This window comes from Monodon monoceros, unplaced genomic scaffold (genome assembly GCF_005190385.1).
Source record: "Monodon monoceros isolate NGI ecotype Baffin Bay Population unplaced genomic scaffold, NGI_Narwhal_1 Super_Scaffold_6, whole genome shotgun sequence".
Classification (NCBI taxonomy): Eukaryota; Metazoa; Chordata; class Mammalia; order Artiodactyla; family Monodontidae; genus Monodon; species Monodon monoceros.
Window position 1 is genome coordinate 11,468,097 of NW_021703783.1, and position 22,144 is coordinate 11,490,240.

General features: G+C 40.3%; 1 protein-coding gene across 1 annotated transcript in view; it reads right to left on the minus strand.

The window, feature by feature from the left end:
- Positions 1–22,144, minus strand: part of RERG (RAS like estrogen regulated growth inhibitor) — a 105,095-nt gene that overhangs the window by 78,111 nt on the left and 4,840 nt on the right. The window lies entirely within an intron of this gene.

A 22,144-nucleotide genomic window follows, 5' to 3' on the forward strand; every position in this document is an offset into this window, starting at 1 on the left:
CCCAACCCTGCACTCCATCTTTACCCAATCAGTTTGGCTTGTTGGTACTCATCTTCAGCTCTGTGATCTCTGACCCCCCAAGCCTAAGTTAAGTGTTGCTTCTGTGTTTTCACATAGAACCATGTACTTTTTATGCTGACACTTACTGATTTGTCAGGAACTGTCTCGCCTGTTAGCTGCTAAATCCCTGAAACGAACACAGTGATTCAACCTAGTGGCTTCTGAATAACTGTTGAATGAACAAATGCCAAGTTTTCTTATAAGCAGCTCTCTTGCCACTGTCCCGGATGCCTTACACTCATTTATTTTCCAGTGTTGAAAAATATAGAGAGATAACTAAATATCACCGATGCAATAACTTTTCATTTTGAGATAAATTTGGACTTACAGGAGAGTTATAAAAATAGAGAGTTCTGTACACCCTTCACCCACATTCATGCAATGATAATATCTCATGTAACCATGGTGCAATTATCAAAACTAAGAAATTAACATTGATACCATACTATTAACCAAACTACAGATTTTATTTGGATTTCGCCAGTTTTTGCAATAATGTCCTTTTTTTTTTTTTCCCTTCCAGGATACAATCTAGAATGTCACATTGCATTCGGTTATCATGTCTCTCTAGTCTCCCTACATTTTGTGACAGTTCTTCAGACTTTCCTTTTCACAGCCTTGACACTTTTAAAGAGTACTGGCCAGCTCTTTGCAAAATGCCCTTCAATTTGGGTTTGTCTGGTGTTAATCCACGGTTAGACTGAGGTTATACATTATTGGAAAGACTGCCACAGATATGATGTACCCTTCTCAGTGAATCATACTATGTCGATATGCCTTGCACCTAGTGATTATTATTTTATTTCGTTGTTTTCTTATTTAATTTCCCCTTTAGTACTCGGTTAAGGTGGTGCCTGCCAGGTTTCTTCATTATAACGTTACTATTTTTTCCTTTGCAATTAGTAAATGTTTATTTTAGGGGAGATCTTTTGAAACTATGCAAGTGTCCCGTTTCTGCTTAAAACTTTCACCCACGAAATCCATCCATGGTTGCCTGCATAAATTACTCCTGTGATGTTATAATGTTCTATTCCTCTCATTCATTCTATATTTATTAACTGGAATTGTTTTGTAAAGAAGACTTGTTATTTCTTCGTTTTTATTTAGCTGGTTGTTTGTTTATATCAGTGTGGACTCAAGGAGAGCCATGTTATCCATTGAATTATAATCAATACTATTATTGGATTTATGTTGTTATTTGCTTTGCTCGAATTATTCCAACTCTGGCCATTGGGAGCCCTTTCAGGTTGGTGGATATATTTCCCTCCTCTCTCGTTTTCCAGCACTTTCTTACTTTCTGGTGCCACAAGATGTTCCACATTCATCTTTCATTTGCCTACCCCAGCCCTGGAACCCCTTCTCCAAGGAATTCTTGTTCCTTTTAGTGGAGAATTATACCTGCCTCTCTGCCATTGTGACAGTCTAATCTGTGCACTCATTCTCATGCTCCCACACTGAAATCCCCTCTTTTATTTCCCCCAAAGAAAGACACACTTAAAATGACAGTTTTAGAAACTCTGTGGGTCCAGGACATAATAATGGAGACACAGCAATACGGTGTAGCGGAAAGAGCGCTGAACCTAGAGCTGGGAGATGTTTCTGATCATCTGGCATTTTGACTCTGGGTCTGGTTTGGAGAGAAAAGTACTGTAAGTACGGGAAACTATAAATACCATTGCAAGTGAGAGAAATCTGCCTCCGAACGCTTGGCTATTACTTCCCCTGCATTCATTCTCCTGTTCCTGAATTTCAGAGGTAGGCAAACAACTCAGGTTATTATTCTATAAAAAGGCATGAATCGGGGAAAAGAGGCTTGCTTCTTTTTATCCTCAACTTTCCCACCCCTCCTCCAAGATAATTTGAATCTGAGATTTTTGCTTTGCCAACAGGAAGAAAGGTACGTACCTTTACAAGAACAATCAAAACGATGACTCACAAACTCGGTGCAAGGATTTAAGATTATTTCCCTGTTTTGAAAAGCTTCAGAGGATTATGCTAAATTATATGCTGAAGGGTGAAAAAGAGACAGTGTGCAGCTGGACTCCCACAGCTTGCCTGACACACACTTACAGGATCCAGGCTGGGCTCTAAACAACAAACCCTGACTTCCTTCAATGGCACATTCCAGGCCTGCCGTGAAGGAAGGAAAGGCAGAAGACATTTCAGCAGGATTGTAAATGATCCTTTCGCAGTCACTAGAAACAGATCTCTTGAAACACCCTTTTCCTACCCCCTCTCACATATGGTCTGCTGCCCCTCAGTTCCCCAAATCTATACATTCTCCCCTCAGAACGTATACTTTTGAAAATAGGTTTTATTAGACTGTTTTTAATAAGAGAGAAAAAAAAAGTTTTCTGATCTCCTGAAAAAAAAAATGGTGTTCAAGTGAAATCTGTATGAGGAATGCTTTACTCTTTTACTAGTATTTCATTAGCTCAGATTCATGCACAGTATGTACAGTCTTGGTGTCGTTTAAAAGCCTGGAGCCCATCTTTCCAAGAATGCTACACATGACGTTCTCTAGGCAGTTGCCAAGAAGGAAGTTCTACTTTGCTTTATTTTGTTAAAGCAATTCTGTTGACAGCAGGATCTCTTGCTATGTCCGTTTTTCACCCTCGGCTTGCTGCAGGATCCTGGGTTGCTGGTCTGACCACTGAGAACTTGATGAAATCCACAGAGAAAATCGTACCGGTGATGTTATGATTTCGCCACCAACTTGAAATCCACTACCTCTGCAAGACCAATTTCCGGTTGCCAGATGGCATGGGGTAACGTATGTCAAGGAGTCACCCCTTTACATCCATCAGAAAGGGAGAGAGTTTTGGGTTTGGTTTGGTTTTTGAAACATCTACCTATATTATCTTCCAGAATACACTTTGTGGAAAAGTTTAATGCACGACCCAGAAAGCTAGAGAGCCTCTCAAATTAATGCTTGCCAAGTGACTTGGGTCTAGCCCTTCTGCACGTCATTATCATCTTGGCTAATGAACAAATAAGGGATGAAATGGAAAAATTCTAATTAGCCACCAGGAGATGGTGGCAGAATTGAGGAGATTCCCGCACTGCCTTCAGGTGTGTTGCTTTGGATAAGGTCCAGTATGGCTGAGGGTGAGCCTAAGGTGTCAGAAAAGGCATGAAGTGCCAACACTACAGGATCACCTCCCCTCCCCTTCCCACCTCAAACATAAGGGGCGATGCCTTGAATGCCAAGGGTGCCTAATTAGGAAACAAAGAGTTGGATCAACAGAGGTCATTGGTAATCTCTGAATAGGTTTTGCCCACTCATTTTTTTTTTTCTGCTAAGTAGGTGGCTTTCACCCTGCCCTACGAATGACTGTGTATCCTGGTTCTGTAGCCACCCACGGGAAAATCTCCACTTACCTTGTTAATGCACAGCAAGGTTGGCTGTGGGTTATTTATTCATTTTTCTCCTGTTGGTTTAGTTAATTACCCAAATCTATCAGCATTTTTTGGTCTCAAATTGAACTGAGGTCAAAAGAAAATCAGTTCAGGAAGGTGGGAGGAAACAGCGTCGGCCGCCACGTGGCACCAAACTGAGGCACGCAGCTACCCAGAAGCACCGTCACTGACGATGAAGCCACTGTCCATACGCCGTCCTCCTCCCCGGAAGGTTCACAGCTTCAGTTCCACCCTATGTTCCTGTCCCCAGATCATGGCTTAACTTGGACAACGTAAGGCGAAGAGCCACTCAGTCAGATGGTTTTGGGTTTTGTGTATCGTGAGCCACATTACAAGCTAAACGGACAAGCACATGGAAGGGATGCAGCCATCCGCCCATGAAGCTCAGTGCGCTGCAGACGTGCCCCATCCAAAGCTGAGTGTGTGAGCCCTGACTACCTGAGCAATACAATCCCATCACTTCCCGCCTCCTTTCAGGACATTTAAAATCCGAGAAAGGGGGGCTGTTCCTCCACAAGTTTACGTAAGTGAGACCTCTCTAGTTAACGATTTGGTGAACAGGATTCATCTTAAGGCAAATGAGAAAGAAGCCCAGGAGAAGAAGGGGCACACCGCCCATCCCAGTGAAATGGTGTAGAGGCAGAGCTTTCGTTTAATTCTGGGGGGAAAAAAGAATATTTCGTTCTGCCCAGGCAGAGCTTTTCTGACTGAAGAGTTGACCCTGGCTCCTTGGATGGAGAGAGTTAACATTAGCAGCTTGTTACAAGGTTGGCACAAACATGCTAGAAAATGACACCTTGTCTTAATCATTCTTTTCCCCTGAGCAAGTATTTCTCAAACAGATGCAACCCCACACTTGGGCTTCATATTAGCAACACTGCTCAAGTTTTAAACCCTGGTGGAAAGGTCAATCACGTCTCCTCTGCTACCAAGACTGTGGACCTTGCCCCCAGAATATACTAAGAATCAACTCCAGTAAACACATTGAAGGGAAAGCTTTTGATGATCTGTGAGCGTCTGGTTTACACTAAAAACAAAACCCATGCCACTTCTCTGGGCTGAGAAATGGTTTCCAAAGACCGTTAGAAATGGCGACTCTCCAAGTACTGTCAGTAATTCATTCAGAGAAAGGTATTTTGTACATAACTCTACTGCAGAGGAGAGGTTATTCTTCAGCATTCATAGCACAGTTTATATTTTAGAAATGCTGTGTAATCTTTAATTGTTCTGAAACAGAACAGTCCTAGGTGAGAATGAGAGGAGAAATAAGAAAGGTTAGGAATGAGGGAGAAAGGTTCTAATCGTAAAACAGCCGAACCTCCTCATGGCTGGCATCTTGAGGGATCCCAGGCCTATTGGACCACAGACCAAGCATGTCAATCTCATGTACAATAACAATCGCTTACATTGGCTGAGCACTTATTCGTTGTCAGGTGCTGTTCTAAGTATGTTCATGGATTCTTCCACTTAATACTTACAGTGACAACTGAAGCAGTCTTTTATTCTCCAAATATCTATTTAGCACCTACCATGTGTCAGACGCTAGTCTGGGGGCTGGGGCTATTGCTCCGATCAAAACACACGCAAATGCCTGCATTCTGTAACTTACATCCTAGCGCAGCCAGGATTTGAACCTCAGCAGTCTGGCTACTGGGCTGTAAAACCATCCTAGTTATTAGTAGGTGTCACAGAATGCAGCCTCTTTTGGAGACCAGTGAGAATCTCTTAGATCACGAAGAGTTAAATGTGAAACTCCTGGGAGAGAAGCACCTGGGAGAGAAACACCTGGGAAAGAAACACCTGGGAGAGATGTGCTTTCTGTGACTGATGTGGCTGGATTGCTCTTCTCGATGGAAATAGGAGCGGGGCCTGAAACTGAAAAGAGCTGGCGTTTGGATTCAGCAGACCCAGGTTCAAGATCTGGCTCTGCTATATATTCCACAGATGCTTGGGGCAAGTTGTTAAGCCTCTCTGAGCCTCGTCTGGAAGAGAGAAATTATAACAAGACCTACATTCTTTGTGTTGTGGTGAGCTATTCAATGAGATAAGAGAAATAAAATACTTTGCCAAGTGCCCGGCATTGTAGAAAGTAAATTATTCTTCTTATTTGTTTCTTATGGACCCGCAAAGCCAGACAATAAAATGTCAGAAGCCGACTGAAGTCGTCTTGGAACGTCAGCCCTGCACTGTATAAATGCCTGACTGCACGGACTGAGGCAGAGCAGAGGTCTCTAGCCCATGTGTCTTCAGTGTGTGTGTTCACGGGCACAGGCAGTGCAGAGAGCAAGATGCAGTGCACAGCATCCTGTGTTATCCAGGGGCACCAAAACGGAGCTCCCTGTATCAAGGAGCCTGAGTCTTTTATCCTGTGTCCCCAGCTTTGCTTGCTTTAGGTCTCTGTCCACAATATGACCAGGTCACGCAGGGCCCATAGAAAGCAGAGATGCCTAAAGGTCACAAACCGCTTTGTCTCTTGGTCTGGGTGCTCCACCCCTGGGGCCTCAGCTCTCTTTCCTTTACAACCCCTGGATCTACTTCCTTTGCTCTCTATCTTCCTGTCCTCTCTCGTAGTAAGGATGCTTCTATTGATCAGTCCATACGGTCTGACCTGTGAGCAGCCTCCTTTGGGTGTAGTTCTCAAAGGCACTCCCCTTCTTTACCAAGAGGGGTGCAGGACTCAAATCCCCTTGGGTCATGCCCACTCAAGTGATCGCTCAATGCAATTCTCTAAACTTGGAAATTGACCAGTTATGATTCTTCGGGATATTGATCATCCCCATCCATTTGGTCGCCTTCAAGGCTGATTTGGGCTCCATTCCTTAGTTTCCACAGATGATTCTGAACGTCAGGGTAAGGGGGCAAATGTCCGCACAGACTCAGAGACCTCATTCTGTGAAATACATATTGATTCTCAGCAGGCTCTTAGTGTATGAAATCAAAGCTTCTGGGAGCCACACTCCATTTTCATGAATAAGAATCCAAATGGTCACAAGTTTAGTGCCCTGAAAAAAACACAAATTTGCCATCTTACGCTTCCATAGGTTAGAAGTCTGACACAGGTCTTTAGTGCCTCTCTGGAGGCTCTTGGGGAGAATCCATTTCCCTTCCTCCTCCACCTTCCAGAGTCTATCCATAATCCTTGGCTAAAGGTTCCGTTCTTCTATCCTCAAAGCCAGCACCATTACATCTCTGTGACCATCCCTTCTTCGCCACACTTCCCCTTGGCCTCAGCCTCTGACCTCAGCCTGGAAAGGTTCTTCAATGTCAGGGAGTCATGTGATTAAGCTGGACTCACCTGGAGAATCTAGGATAGTCTCCCCATGTCAAGGTTCGTAACTTCAACCACGTCTGTAAAGTCCCTTTTGCCCTGTAAGGTAACATATTCACAGGTTCTGGAGATTAGGACGTGGACATCTTTGTGGTCATTATTCTGTCCATCTCGTTCCTCTCTCTGGACCCGCAAGGGAATTCCACTTGCAAATATATTCATGCCGTCCTAAGATCCTCAATATTCTCAATCCATTACAGCATCTACTCAAAGTCCAAAAATCTCCTCAAAATCTCATCAGCTCAAAAGTCTCAGATCTCATTATCTACTTCAGATAAACCAGGCAAGGCTGAGGCTCTAGATGGCAACATAAGGTAGCCTTTTTCTAATGTGAATGTTCTGAAATAATTCAACTGTTTTTATTTCTATAGTTTACACATTTTGTCAAAGGTTTCCACTCCTGATGGCATTCTGAGGCGTTTATTGAAAAGACCATGAGTGTTCTTTTTTTTTTTCCTGCATGTCCCACTATGTCTACTGTATGCCATTACAATCTTCCCATTCTGATTGCAACTCTCTACTCCCAGGGCAGAGCTAGTTATATGTTTTTCTTATATTCCTATATTCTAGATTTGCCACATATGGAGGAAAAAGCTAAACATGAGACTAAATAGAGACTAAGTATTAAGCCCATTCGTATCTAAAAGTTTTCATGTGTTTCAAATGTAGAAACCACTGCCATTCATAATTGATTGAGGTTCTGATCTTCTGGACTAGCATTCTTAGCCAACACACACACACACACACACACACTCACATACACACTCACACACACTCACACACACTCACACACACACACACACACAAACTCACATACACACACTCATCAAATAACAGTGGAGATTTTTCAATTATCTAATTTGATCTAATGGCTAGTCCAGTATCTTGAAAACGTGGAGCATGAAGAATTCAGTTTTGTTTCTAACTTTATCGATACATCTTTATAGAAAGAGCATTCCAAGATTAAAATGAACTTGATATTTCTTGGCAAGTTCTTTCTTTTTGTTTGCATGTGTCCCTCAATAAAACGAAACCCTTTCACTGTAATAAAATTACTCTACAGTAATTTTTAAGCCATTCAAACCAGAACACGTTAGAAATAAAACCTATCGATATTGTGAATGCTATTGGAACTGGGCACAAGGTACACAGGACTAAACAATAGTCTTGGCTGAGCACACAGACAAAGGCATTTGGGAAATTATAATGAATATCCTGAAGGTGACCAAATAAGATAAAAGTGTTCACTTACTAACTATGGCAATGCTACATTGCATAAATAAAAGATAATACAAAAGAAATCTTCTTTCATTATGCCTTAAATAAAACCCATTTACAAAAGCTCATGTTTTCTCGTGATGGTTGGCTTGAGGAATTTCTTAATTTGTACTGAACAGCATCTCCTTTTGACTGACTCTGAAAAAAATGACCTAAGAAAACGATATGTAGAGTTTCTGCTTTGCCATCAAGGCTATTTACACCAATTATACACCCAAAATAGCACCACCATAATGTAATTTTGCATAATGAATTATGGAGTCAAAAACAATCATCAATAATGATGACAGGGGTCCTTTGCCTTTATAAGAAGCGTCGTACTCTTCAATAATATTTATTGACCTAGAAGTCTCCAGCAATAATTAATCATGAATTATTCATAGCAGATAAAAGATTTCCAGTTATCTGATGGGATCCAATCTGCCCTCATAAAATGTTTGAAGCCTTCTGGCATTTTGCCCCGTGTAGGAGCCCGATTCTTCCAGCTATTTGGTTCACAAGAACATCTTGCATTTCAGTGGAGAAAAAAAACACCCTCTTATTGTGATAAGTAATGAAGCAACTCTCTGCAATCCAATATTTTTAACACACCCCATCATTTAAAATTTTTGACTTGACTATATATTTTCCTTAATGTTGACATCCTAGGACTTTCACATTTTTAAATAGCTTCTGAGTTTTGCTTTTGGGGCTCTTCCAGGTCAAATTATTAATGTATCCTCCCTTCCCACTGAAGATGTTTAACACGCTTCGCATTTTTTCACATATTCAGTGCTAAGCTCGCCCATCTTTCTGTACAACTTCCGCCTTTCTCCCGTAACACCTCCTTCGCATACAGCTGTGCCTCAAAAGCCCAATAAGTGGTTTCAGCATGAAATCATAGGCAGAATTTGGAATAGAAGTATTATTTTAAAAACTGAGCTGAAGAAAAGTGTAATATAAAGCTAGAAGATCTCTTGGTAGTTTAAGCACCGTTTCCTCTGTTCTGGTTCCTCATTTTCCCTAGTAATGGTTCCAGTGAAGTAAAGTACTTTTCATGGATACTGATTAATCGAAATGAATGTTCCCAAGTAACAAGGAAGAGAAGACAAGAGAGGGAGAAGGGAAGAAGGCAATCGCTGAGCATCTACAACTCTGCATTGGCATTTTGTTGGAAATTTTCCGAGTACTGTGGATAAAAGCACAGACACCAGAGGCAAACTGCCTGGGTTTGAGTCCTAATTCTGCTAGAGTCTCGTCTCTACCTGTAAGGCCCTGGGCAAGTTATTTACACCCTCCTCAAGCTTCTCATCTGTAAAGAAGGGATAATAACAGGGCCAATTCATAGAGGAGTGGTTATGATTATGTGAGTTCATATGTGTCAAGTTTTATAACAGCGGTTGGCTTATAGTCAATGCTATAAACATTAGCTAATTATTGCAATTGCTGGTTATCATCAGATCTCATATGGGCTTGGCGTACAGCAGCCCTAATAGAAGATGGTTATTATCTTCTGCATTTTATTGAAGACGAAACTGGGGTGCACTGAAGTTAAGTAAGCTGACCACACACACAGTTAATATATGGCCTGTCAGGCTCCAAACCTGTGTTCCTGCCACTGAAGGGAGATGAAGACTGAAAAGCTGGCTCTGGGAAGCTTTATAAGGGCTTTTCCTGCAACTGAATCAGCAGGATGCCCAAGGCTCTTCACCCTCCCTAAGCATCAATTAGTTCCTATCCCTTTCATTTATTACTTGGTTGTCCTTTTTCCCCTCCTAATTCCAATATTAATGACATATGTGAATTGGTATGAAGAAAACATCATAATTTTGAAAGATAAGAAATGAAAGGGAACCATAAAAATCTCACTGAACGTATGGTATTTCAGTCTCCCACTGCCTCCCTCAAAGCTCCCCAAGTATTTCCCACTGATTTCTCTCCCTCTTCTTGACTCTTATAGCATTTATGGCCTGAACTCAACTGCTAGAACACTGTCTTGTGTACAGTTTAAGACACTAACTTGCACAGATCTCAAAAAATAAATTTCTGATAGTAAATAGCTTATTGAATTTCACCTTTTGAAAACCCATGATGAGCTTCATTTGAATAAATCCCCTCTGGCCAAGGATTGACCAATTTGAGCCTCAACAAGAATAACTACAATAAATTAAAATGCAAATTATGACAACATACAACAACAAAAAACACATAAAGATGAGGGTGCATCACTTTTGCAGAATGCTAAGGAACCAACTTATTATTTTGACAGCTGATAATAGAGAGTAAGAATTAAACAATTGTTCTGTCTTTCCTATATAAACTGAACCTCACAGTAGCAACACAGTTGTTAAGAGGAAGTTTCTCCTTATAAAAATATTCCCGCTAATAAGTAAAGACTGATATGGAACACTTCCATCACCACAGAAATTTCTGTTGGAAAGTGCTGTTCTAGAAAGTCTACTCTAGACAATGAGCTTCAATTGCTACCAGACATTGAGTGACAGAAGTATACAATAACACCTTGCAAAAAACAAAAAAAACAACAACAAGAAAACCTGAATAAAATGAAGCCTCTGGATCTAACCACCAATTTCCTGTATTTACAGGAAATACAGGGGACAGAGGACTGTGTTACACAACACCCTGGGGATCCAGATGGCAAATTCCAGTTTGCAGGACACTGCTTGGAACAAATGATGCACTTTTCTTAACAAAAATAATACCCAAAAAAATTGATGGAAGAGGAAATTTAAATCTCATAAATTCCATGAATTCCATATGTAAGACATGTATCAAACAAAATTACAGTCCATAGCCTTTATTAAAAGTCTGTTTCAAACAGACTGTAAAATAAATAATTACTAATTTTAAAACAACTGAAGTCTCTCCTTCTGTATCGCTGTTGTCTTTTCAAAAGGGTCCTGAGCCTGAATTGAGTCAAAAATCAATCATTCTAATATTTACAGCATAGTTGTAACCATGTCATACAATTGATATAGTGTCTATGTCAGTTTCCTGGTTTTGATAATGTATTGCGGTTATGTGAGGTGTTAATCATTGGGGGAAGCTAGGTGAAGGGTACACAAGAGCTCTCTGTTTGTTTTTGCAACTCTGACAATTTTCTAAAAATATTTCAAGATGCAAATTTGTCAAAATCAATCATTGTGCTGGAAACCATCACCAGCTGATTTCTAGTTGCAAGTCATACAGGCCCAACAAAACACTAAGGTCCCTGAGACAAGGATAATCATATAATTCTCTGGACTTCCCCCCAAATATTGGCATTTTATTAGGCATATGGCAGGAGGATGAAGAGGGTGGAATAATTGGGAACATAGGAGGAATTTCATAAATATTTGTAAATTGATAAGTGGGCAACATTAAGAAATCATGGGTTAAATTTTGGGACTCAAGGATTTAAATGTATGGTTACTGTGCTCTTGATTTCACCTCTTTTGGAAACTGCTAGAAAAACAGTTTCCAATTATAAAATATATGAATGGAAAAATAGTCCCAGGCATTGGAACAGATAACCATTACTCACACTACTAAGTGTGGTTGAGTCTTCCTTTAAAACATCTAGCTCAACACATGTTGCCAAATGACTAGGAAGCTGGCTCAGTTATTAGGTTCAGTTGTAATTTACAAGATCCTTAATGGAAAAAGAAGTCAAATACTTTTCAGACAGATAAATATTCACAATTTTATTCTTACTTTTTAATTTTTGGCTTCACCACTTAAATTACTGTCCAACAGCATAAAGCAAAAGAGAACTTTAGAAAACATTTAAAAAAAAACCTGGAAATGCATCACTGAGAAAAAGATGTTATCTTTCTATCCAAAACAGTGGAAACTTATGAACTTTTCTCAATATCGTAGTTCTGTCTACACAACCATTGCGTAAGTTTTATAAATGCCACTGTCAGCAAGCAATTGAAAATTGTTTTTTTCCAAATGTTGGAGAAAGAACAACTATCTTATATTAATTAAAGCTAATCTACACTGGCTTTAATTGACTGATGGAGCATTGTGTTAATAGGCTCAAGTTTATTAGGTTCAATTCCTATGTGGCCTACTTAGCTTCTGTCAGTAGAATATTTGGTACCATGGTCTTCGACCATGCTTAACTCCCAGACTCTTAACACTGTAGTTTAGCCCAACCCACCCCTACTGTTGCCAAATAGCTCAAAGTATCATCTTAAAATCAAAGCTCAGCATGTCACAGTTGTTGAGGTTTACACTTTTTTTTTTAAACAAAACTTATCTTACTATGAAGCGAATGGAAAATTCTAGTCTTAAGGAACCACAGGGAAAGCTCACATTTGCTCTGCCCCAATAGAGTAATTTTTGGCCTAGTCTACTCCCGCTAGAATGTTAACTTCATGAGTGCAGAGACCCTGTCTGTTTTATCTACCCTGGTATCATTGGTACCCATGACAGTGCCTGGCACTCAATGTTTATTACATGCAGCTCACAAAAAGCTGTATGCTTTTCCAAAGCCGAAAACACCTATTTCAAATGGAAACTGAATACTCAGCAGACTTAGTGTTTTCCAAAATGTGGATTCCCAGCATCCTCTGGGAATTTGTTAAAAAATACAAATCCTCGGGCTTCCCTGGTGGCGCAGTGGTTGGGAGTCCGCCTGCCGAGGCAGGGGACACGGGTTCATGCCCCGGTCCGGGAAGATCCCACGTGCCGTGGAGCTGCTGGGCCCGTGAGCCATGGCCGCTGAGCCTGCGCGTCCGGAGCCTGTGCTCCGCAACGGGAGAGGCCACAACAGTGAGATGCCCGCGTACCGGAAAAAAAAAAAAAAAAAAAAAATTCTCTGGCCCTACTACAGACCTGCTGAATCAGAACCTCAGGAGTGCTGACCTGAAATATATATTTTAACAAGCCCTCCAGGTGATTCTGAGGCATGCTAAAGTTTGATATCTACCAGTATAATCTAAGGAAGAAAACTCTTTCCAAAATTCAGCTCTGATTTGCATCACATAAACTCAGCTATTTCAGCACAGAAACATACATATCCTGGAATGATTCTCTGGAAAATGACTTTCTGTAAAGACTAGATATGTGGGCCAATAAAAGTTGATCACTGTTATGCACTTTATATAGCAAGATACCTTGAATCGTAAGACAAGACTGTGTGTAAGTCTTCCCCCCAGACAACCTATTTTATGGCAAATCTAAACAGAACTTATTTAATGAACATGGAAGTAACGTGATATGGTGTTAATGTCCCCACACCAAGAGTCAAAGACCTTTGTTTTTCTTTACTAGCTGAAAAGTATCCAAAAAACTCACTGGGATTCCTCATCATTTCAGTGAGCTAAATAATACCAAAGTGGAAAATTCTATGATTCAGTAAGAGCATCCAGGGCCTAAAATGTTCCAAAACCAACATATTTCTATGACAGAAAGAAGAGAAGGATGATACACATGCTGTATCCAAAAAGCTCCTGACAAGCCAGAAGTATAAATTAAATTTAACAAAACAGTATTTTAGAGGATAAAAATTAACTTCTGCACCTGAATGAAACATACACATACTCAGGTACAAGTATGGGAAGATTTGACTCAGCAACAGCATATATTTAAAGAAAAAGACTTCATTTGCAGTATACACCCCATGAGCCAACACTGTACCCACTGTCACCCTGAAAGCAACAGTGACCTTAGAATGTCTTAGCAGAAGCCAAGTATCTGGTATCAAAACCACAGCTGTGCTCTGATCCAGTCTGGGCATCCCACATCTGAAATGCCTGCATTCATTTCCAAGCCCTACACTTCGTGGAGTGCACAGCTGGAGTGGAACAGCAAGGATGATGCTGTGACCAGAAACCGTGATCTCTGCAGAGCAAATGAAATCACGGTGAGGAACCAGACAATGGAAAAGAAAACTCAGGCATGGGTGGAGGCATGCTGGTTTATCTTCAAATATGTTAAGGGCTGTCATAAGGAAGAAGAATTTAAAGTGCTCTGTGGAACTTGAAGGGGTTAAAGTCAGTGAGTAGAAACTGGTGAACAGCCTTTGGTTGCAAAAAAGGTAAAGTAACAGACAGGAAGACTTGTGATAGTTTTATGTGCCAGTTTGTCTGGGCTCTAGGGCCCAGTTATTCAATCAAATATTACTGTAGGAGTTGCTGTGAAGGTATTTTGTAGATATGGTTAACATCTACAATCAGTTGACCTTAAGCAAAAGAGATTAGCCTGAATGATGTGGGTGGACCTTAGCTGATTACTGGAAGGCCTTTAGTGCAAAAACTGAGCTTTCCCAGAGCGAAAGACATTCTTCCTCTAGCTTGCAGCATTCACTCCTCCCTGACTTTCCAGACTGTCATCTTTCTCTACAGATTTCACTCTTGCCAGCCCAAATAAATATAGAAAGACGTAATGTGTGTGTGTGTGTGTGTGTGTGTGTGTGTGTGTGTGTGTGTTCTACTGGTTCTGGTTCTGTTTCTCTGGAAGACTGTAACTGATACAGTTGCCCAAGGATAGAATGGTCTATTTCTTCTCATGCTGAGTTTCTGTTACCAGAGATATTCAAGCGCAGGAGAGGAAACCACTTTGGCAACAATAAAGAGACCATTTAGAAGATATGATTCTTGATGGAATTATATAGCACATATAGACCACATACTCTATCTCAATTTATTCACTTTATTGAGGAGCCAGTCTTCATCTGCTCTGGGAATATAATAATGAGCAGAAATAGTTACTACTCTGCTTTTTTGGAATGTACATGAATCCTGTACTATGTGCAAGCTATTCTAGAACACAAAGTTGGCACTCAACAGATACTCGTTGAATGAATAATTGAATGAATGAATAAAAACATAGTTTAAGATTATAGGGAAATATATAGATACATATATTTATATATTTTTGAGAAATGTTTCTATCAAAAATATGTAAATGTTTTAAAGCTTTAATTTTTTAATAAGGATAAGATTTGATTATCAAAAAACTCTATAACATGCCATATTTCCTTCTCCAGTAAGGCATAAGTCCAAATTATTTTCCTGAACTCTTCTCCTTTTTTGACCCCCTTACATACTGAGCCTAAAAAAAAGCACCCTGACTTAATGTCTATTCATTTCACACATTTGAAAGTGCAAATTCCTTCAGCATAGAATCTACAACCTCTGGATAGTCTGTAACATTATACACTCAGTGGAGGAACCCTCATAGCCAACTACTGACCTGAGCGTGTTCATCCAGCCTCCAGTGATGGACAGCCGGGAAACCGACCATACTGCTTTTCCAAACACGAATGTTAAGGAACGCAGGGGAAGAACTGCACAGATTTCAATAATAAAAGCATGATAGTATTAGAACCATATTTATATCACACGTGTAACTTTTCAAAGTACCTTCACAGCCTATCCGACCTGCATCACTGCTAAAAAAAAAAAAAAAAAAAAAAAAAAAAGCAAATAAAAGTATCATTTGATGGATGAATAAAAAGAGAGAGTCATGGATGGGATGAAGGTGAAGTTTAAACCCCAATCCTTTCACTCGGTTCGGTTGGGTGCTTTTCTTTTTCATTCGATCATACTGACAGGACATGGAGCATCATAATCTCTTTTGACAACAACGGAAAATGTACCCTTTAGTAGAAGATGATTCATCGGTCTTCTTACCCTTGATCCAAAGCTATAACAAATGGAATACTGCATTACAGGGGAACTTTCCTACATATACAGGGTGCTGAGAATCTTGGTTGTATTGATTGGCAACTTACCCCGTACTCCCAGGGGGCTTTGCCATGCATTGATAATTCACTGATTACTGGAAATTTCTTATGACAATAAAACCCTTTAGATTTTTTTTTACAAAATTCATATTACAAAAGTCTAATGATCATTTCATTTCCTAATAAAAGGTGTTTGAAAGAAACAGGGTGATACAAAATGAAAACACTTAGTAGCAAAGTCGCAAAAGCCTCGCACAGTCATAAACTGGGATTCTAGACTTGGGTGCGGCTCCGGTAAGTTGGATGATCTAGGTAAGAATCTCTCTCATGTGTATGTATAGGAGCTTTACCTATTTGCGTATTCCAAGCTGAAATTACCTATTTCAGGCTGCCTTGTCTTCATAATATAACTACTTTCATTTTTAATGGGATGGAAGAAATTATGGCTGTTTTTCTGAAACCACATCAATTTTTAAAGGCAGCTGGAGCAATAGGGATGCGTTTGCACTGGAATTTTGGCTTCAAGGCCAGTACCACCTTGAAAATTTGGCTGATTTCCCCAAACCCATGAGTTGGAGAAATACCAGTAATAAAAAGGGGAATTACAAGGATGATTTACAATTTTCTTCACTCCCTCCCTCAAATTTAGTCTTTGTTGCGAAGAAAACAAGTCATGATCAAAATGGAACCAATTGGTAACTGATAATTAAACTACAGCAAAATATTTCAATAAATAAATTAGCCATCAGATAAAAATTAAGGACAATTGAATTTTGATAATATATCCCAGCAGAAAAAAGCAGAGACAGAGATATGTCCTTTTGACTTTGAAAAACAGTTCTTGATTTTGTTTTGTTTTCCAGTATTGTTTCTTTCCTAATTATATTTTTCTTGGGAGAAAAGCTTAAGAATTGGCCACTGCCAGCCTACAAAAATGTTTACCCACCAATAAACAACTGATTTTGATTCTTTTAATTTTTCTTTCCTCTTCTTTCTTTCCTTTCTCTTTCTTTTTCTAAGTCTTTATATGCACGATTCCTCATCTTTGCTTAACTTCCTGGGCATGCAAGAAAAGTCTGCGTGACTTAAGCCTAGCACAGAAGTCTGACTTTTTGTACATATCCATAGGTATACACCTGCAGTTTGAAAACACCCTTTTAATCCTCTTGGGGTGGAAGAATCAAATGAAAATAAACTCATTTCGGCTGTTTGTCTCTTTTTGCTTTTCTATCTTTGCAGGTAAAGGAAGGTATAAATGATTGAAAGCCACAGGTAACCACATCACGGTATTTTATGACAAGAGAACAGCTATTTTTCCTGCATTATCCTAACTTGTCTCAATGCCACCTTCCTCCCTTTGGCCCAGTCCATTAAAAAACAATTATTTCTCTAACCACCATCTACATAGGAACCAATGGACCTGATTTCTGGTAATCTTTAAATTTCAACAACCACTTAGGAAAGGCTTCTTCACACACACACACACACACACACACACACACACGTTTCCAGGAGCTGTGGAACTTCTGTACCCACCTGAAACACAACCTGTCCCTCTTTTTACCTAAACAAATATTTAAAGAAAAATTACCATGAATATTAGATATTAATTGAATATCTAATTAATTGAATAATTGAATATTAATCTTAGAACAAGAATAAACGAGAACTTGAAGAGCTGCTTGGCAACGTAAGTAGGTAGAAAGTGAGGTCCAGGACCATTGCCGGTGCTCACATTCATGTGATGCACACAGCTGAGGCTATTTCCTCTGCTCGTGGTCCTGAAACTGGACCCAAAGCCTAGGCATTATTGAAGCCACAGATCAATTTGCTATATCTTCCTGAAGAGTCCATTTTAGTCACCGATTTGGGGATAAAATTGTTTTTATATTCAAACAAACATAGACATATTGTGGATTAAAATTTGCCTATATTTCTATAAGTAATAAAACATGCAAAACAATTACATGATTGTAATGAAATGCTTGCATGACCCAATCCCCTAGATCTTTCTCCTCCTTCTTTCAGAAGTACTTTGAAGACAACGTTTAAGAAGCATCATACTACACCATGAAGTATAAATGAAGGGAACGAACTGGTATAGCTACTTGGGTAAAGAAAAAGTTCTAAAACACAAAGCTGAGCTCTACAGCATAAGGAAATTGACCTACCTAAGATGCTATTGATATTGTCTTTATTTAATATATATGAGATCTCATAAACATAACTCAGCCATAAAGAAACATATATGTTAAAGCAGTATCTGGTGCTCATTGGAAAAGTCACAATTAAAATCAGAATTGTCCCTGCCTGTCTCACTTGAAAATAAAATGAAAAAGGCTTTTTAAAACTTTTAATAATTAAGAGAGAGGGGGAAAAGCAAACAAGAACAAGAACAAGGAAGAAAAAATAAATCTCTTTGTGCCAAGGGAAACGGTATCCCATGCTTGTTTGTGTTTGGCACCCAATTCATAGCCCAGCAACCTGAGTCTAAGAACTTAAGCCTTCACGGATGAGTGCATCAATTGGTTTTGAATCAGAGAATAGCATTACTCCATTAACTTTGAGACTATCCCTTTCAAGAAATATATTTAGCTATGGCACACGATATTTCAGTCCTAAAATGAGAACGTCAACTGTGAAACGCAACTGAAAATTTCAGTTGTTTTTCTCTCGACTCCTCCCACTTACTACACATTCGAATAATGTGAATCCAGGAAGCATTTACATAAATATGGTGTGCATTCTAGGTTTTATGGCAGGTCTTTTTGCTTTCATTACTTGGAGCCTGCCACATTACAGGCTGGCACACACGAGTAAGGAAATCTATGCCCTACATGCCATGTTATTACTGGCTGCCTTACCCTTAGCCAGAGAAGGGAAACGTTTACTCTGCTGGGGCAAGAGAAGAAGCAAAGGGCTGGGAAAACTTGGCTCTCCACTTTGAAGATTCCACACAGTGTTCCCCATGCTGAACCAGCAAGCTAGCCAAGCCAGGAAGCTCACTTGAAGACAGAACTGCAAGAACTGCCAAAACTAGGCAAAAGGAAGAAGAATCCTCCTGATACAAAAGACCCTGTAAATACTGCAATATACATACACATGTACACATACCCGACATGTTTTGTAATTAACACATTATTAAGTTTCGCCTGTGCTGACGCTTCTAATGTCAACCTGTCAACCAAAGACTTCTGGTTAACGTTAAATTCTGTTTTAAACATGGAAGGCTTATCTGTTACCTGGGCTTAGGAAACCATCCACCACATACCAGAAGCACTTTCAAATTTAACGGTGTTAATTTATTGATGACACCATAATACTTCTGGCTGTTTTTCCAAGATTTCCAAGATATTAGCCAGGAGAAGTATTGTTATGATCAGCAGCGGTCAAGCTGTAATTGACATAAACCAGACTCTGGATTTAAGACAAAGAGAGAGACTGAGAAAGTGTGTGTGTCTGTGTCTGTGTGTGCGTGTGTGTGTTTAGGGTGTGCTGAGCAAGCAATACAAAATTTTTTCTTATAAGCTTTCTGACTTTTACTGAAAACCCAAATATCCACTTGAATGTAGATATATCTTTTTTTTTTTTTTTTTTTTTGCTGTACGCGGGCCTCTCACTGCTGTGGCCTCTCCCGTTGCGGAGCACAGTCTCCAGATGCGCAGGCTCAGCGGCCATGGCTCACGGGCCCAGCAGCTCCGCGGCACGTGGGATCTTCCCAGACCGGGGCACGAACCCGTGTCCCCCGCATCACCAGGCAGACTCTCAACCACTGCGCCACCAGGGAAGCCCGTAGATATATCTTTGATTGTATGGTTTCATTAGACAACTTACAAATGAAGAAGAGCACACCTTGAAAAATTGTAATAATTTAAGCTAATATACTTGAGCACTTACTACGTGCCAGGTACTGTTCTAAGAGACTTGCGTGTAATAACTCAGCCAGTCCTAACAACAACTCTTTGAAATAGGCACTATTACATCCTTCATATAATTGCAGAAATTGAAAATTTAAGTACCTTGTTCAAGTTGCTAAATTCACACAGCTAATAAAGTGTAGAACTGGGAGTCAGACCTAAGAGTGTGACTCCGGGTCTCCTGTTCTTGACTCCATTAGCAAATGGCCAATATGGTCTTATTTACCCCAAATTCCAAATTGGTATTCAGCGTGCAGGAAAACAGATGGGTCAGGTAAGGCTTGAAGCCTCTGAAGCAATTCACACAGACCCAGGTTCAAATCAGAGACGCTCAAGTTTCTACCACTCCAAGATCACAAGCTGCCGTCCCTTTGCAGGAATGTTTGGTGAGAAATGGATTGTTTGAGCCCACGGGTGGGTCAGGACCATTTGGGGGAGGCATCTGAGTAAGTGAGGAGCCGTAGTTACATTCCAGCAGGTATAATTTCTTGCAGACTTAAAAAAACAAAAGTTACTTATGAGACAAATTGAATCTGTACAATAGGAAGGCGAAGGTGGGATACAATGGTTAGGCAGAGATCTCCATATTAATTAAGAACTAGTATAAACGTGAATTCACAGTCTGGTTTCAAAGTTGAGAGATGAGATATGAAGTACTCTAGGGTTGTTCTCACCGAACTATGGGAAAAGGTCTCAGAACTGTCTCCCATGCATAAGTCAAACCGGTCTACTTTATAAACGGGAGGTGTGGTTACAAGGTCTCAGGAAAACAGTCTCATGTTGAAATAGGAAAACACTGTTTATAGATGACAGACAAAAAGGCAATTGTTTAAAGACATGTGGTCTATCACTGTCATTTTCACCTAAATGAAAATAAACACGCACGGTAGAATGTATATAAGGTGGACAGGAAAACCAGTCCAAAGAAGAGTCATTAACCAAGAGTCATCGGATTTTCGAGTTGGAAAGGACCTAAATGAACAAGTTCAACTTCTGCCCTTTGCATAAATTAAAACCAAGGTCAACAGAATGTGGCCTCTGTGCGCAGGTGTCATCTTCAGCTCTGGGTCTGAGGGCTTTCCCCTCGGGAGAGGGTCCGCCATGAGAGGACCAGAGGATGGTATGTAGAACCTGAGAGCCCCAATCTTCGAGAGAGGTAGGCGAGTAAAAAGCAGTGCACGAAGACGGCTGCTTAGGGTCAATGGAGAGGTGGCAGGAAAGCCAAGAAGTGTGATGTCATGGGAACCTGGGAAGGAAGGAGCTTTAGGAAAGCGTAAGTGGTTATGTTGAAGAGTTCTAAGAAGACCAGAACTGAGAAAGATTCATTAGATTGGCTGGTTATTGATCTGTGGTGACCCTCACAAAAGCAGTTTCAGCAGCATGATCACAGTGGAAGATTGCCATGTTTAAGCAATGAATGGGAAGGCCAAAAAAGTTAAGACAGTGAGGCAGAACCCAAGTTCAATAACCTTGGAGAAAAGAAAAAGATGGAGTAGTGGACAAAGAAATGCTCGAGGGGAAAATGTCAGTAGAGAATGAGAAGAATCCTTGAAGAAATAATTGAAACAACTTGGGGGAAGACAAAGGAAACTGAGGTCTAATTGAGGTCTAACTGATGGATCAGGCTTGACGGAAGAGATACCCAGTTTGCTCTGAGATAATACAGATGAAAAAGGGTGGGTATACGGTACACAGAGTTAAGTGGTTCTCTCCACTGGATTTTTATTTTTATGTTTCCCTTTTCAAATGATGCAGAGTTTATTTTGGTAAATGATATAAGGGTAAAAACTCCCCTTCCCTTATTGCCTGTGTTAAATTTTGCATGCATGAATGTTAAACGCTGAGCTCTAAGTCTAGATCCCTCGGTCGCGAAAAATTTAGACCAGCTCTTGTTAGAACACGTCTTCCCACACACAGCATCGCCTTGGTCCTCCACTCACTGGAACAGTTTCCTCACTCTCCAGAGCCTTCCACCAGCTACGGAAATTGTTTGTTCTCATGCCATCAGGAAACACTGAGGAGATTAACAGGGAGGAGTTTGACGATCTTCGATCTCCTGAAGGCTGGCGGTTTCTTAGCCTTGTCAACTATCTTTTTTTTTTTTTTTTGCTTGGTTTCTGCCAGAGGCCAGAGCAAGTGGCAAGCAGGAGGAAAGGGTGATGGCAAAAAAGAGCCCTCTTGAGAAAATAAAAAGAGACAGAGAGAGAGAGAGAGAGAGAGAGAGAGCGAACGAGAGAGACTTAGAACTTAGAATAGGGAAGATTTATTGCTGAAATTATACCAGAGAGCCGGTTTGGAAAGAGAGGTTGGTCACAGAATTCAAAGCTGCTCGTGCGTGTTTGTTTAAGATTATGTGGATGACTTGTACTGGATGATCCGAATGGGTTTCCCTCTACAAACACACACCTACTAGGTGTCTGTTTGAGTCCTTTGCTGAGAGCCAAGAGCTCAATGGGCAAAGTCAAT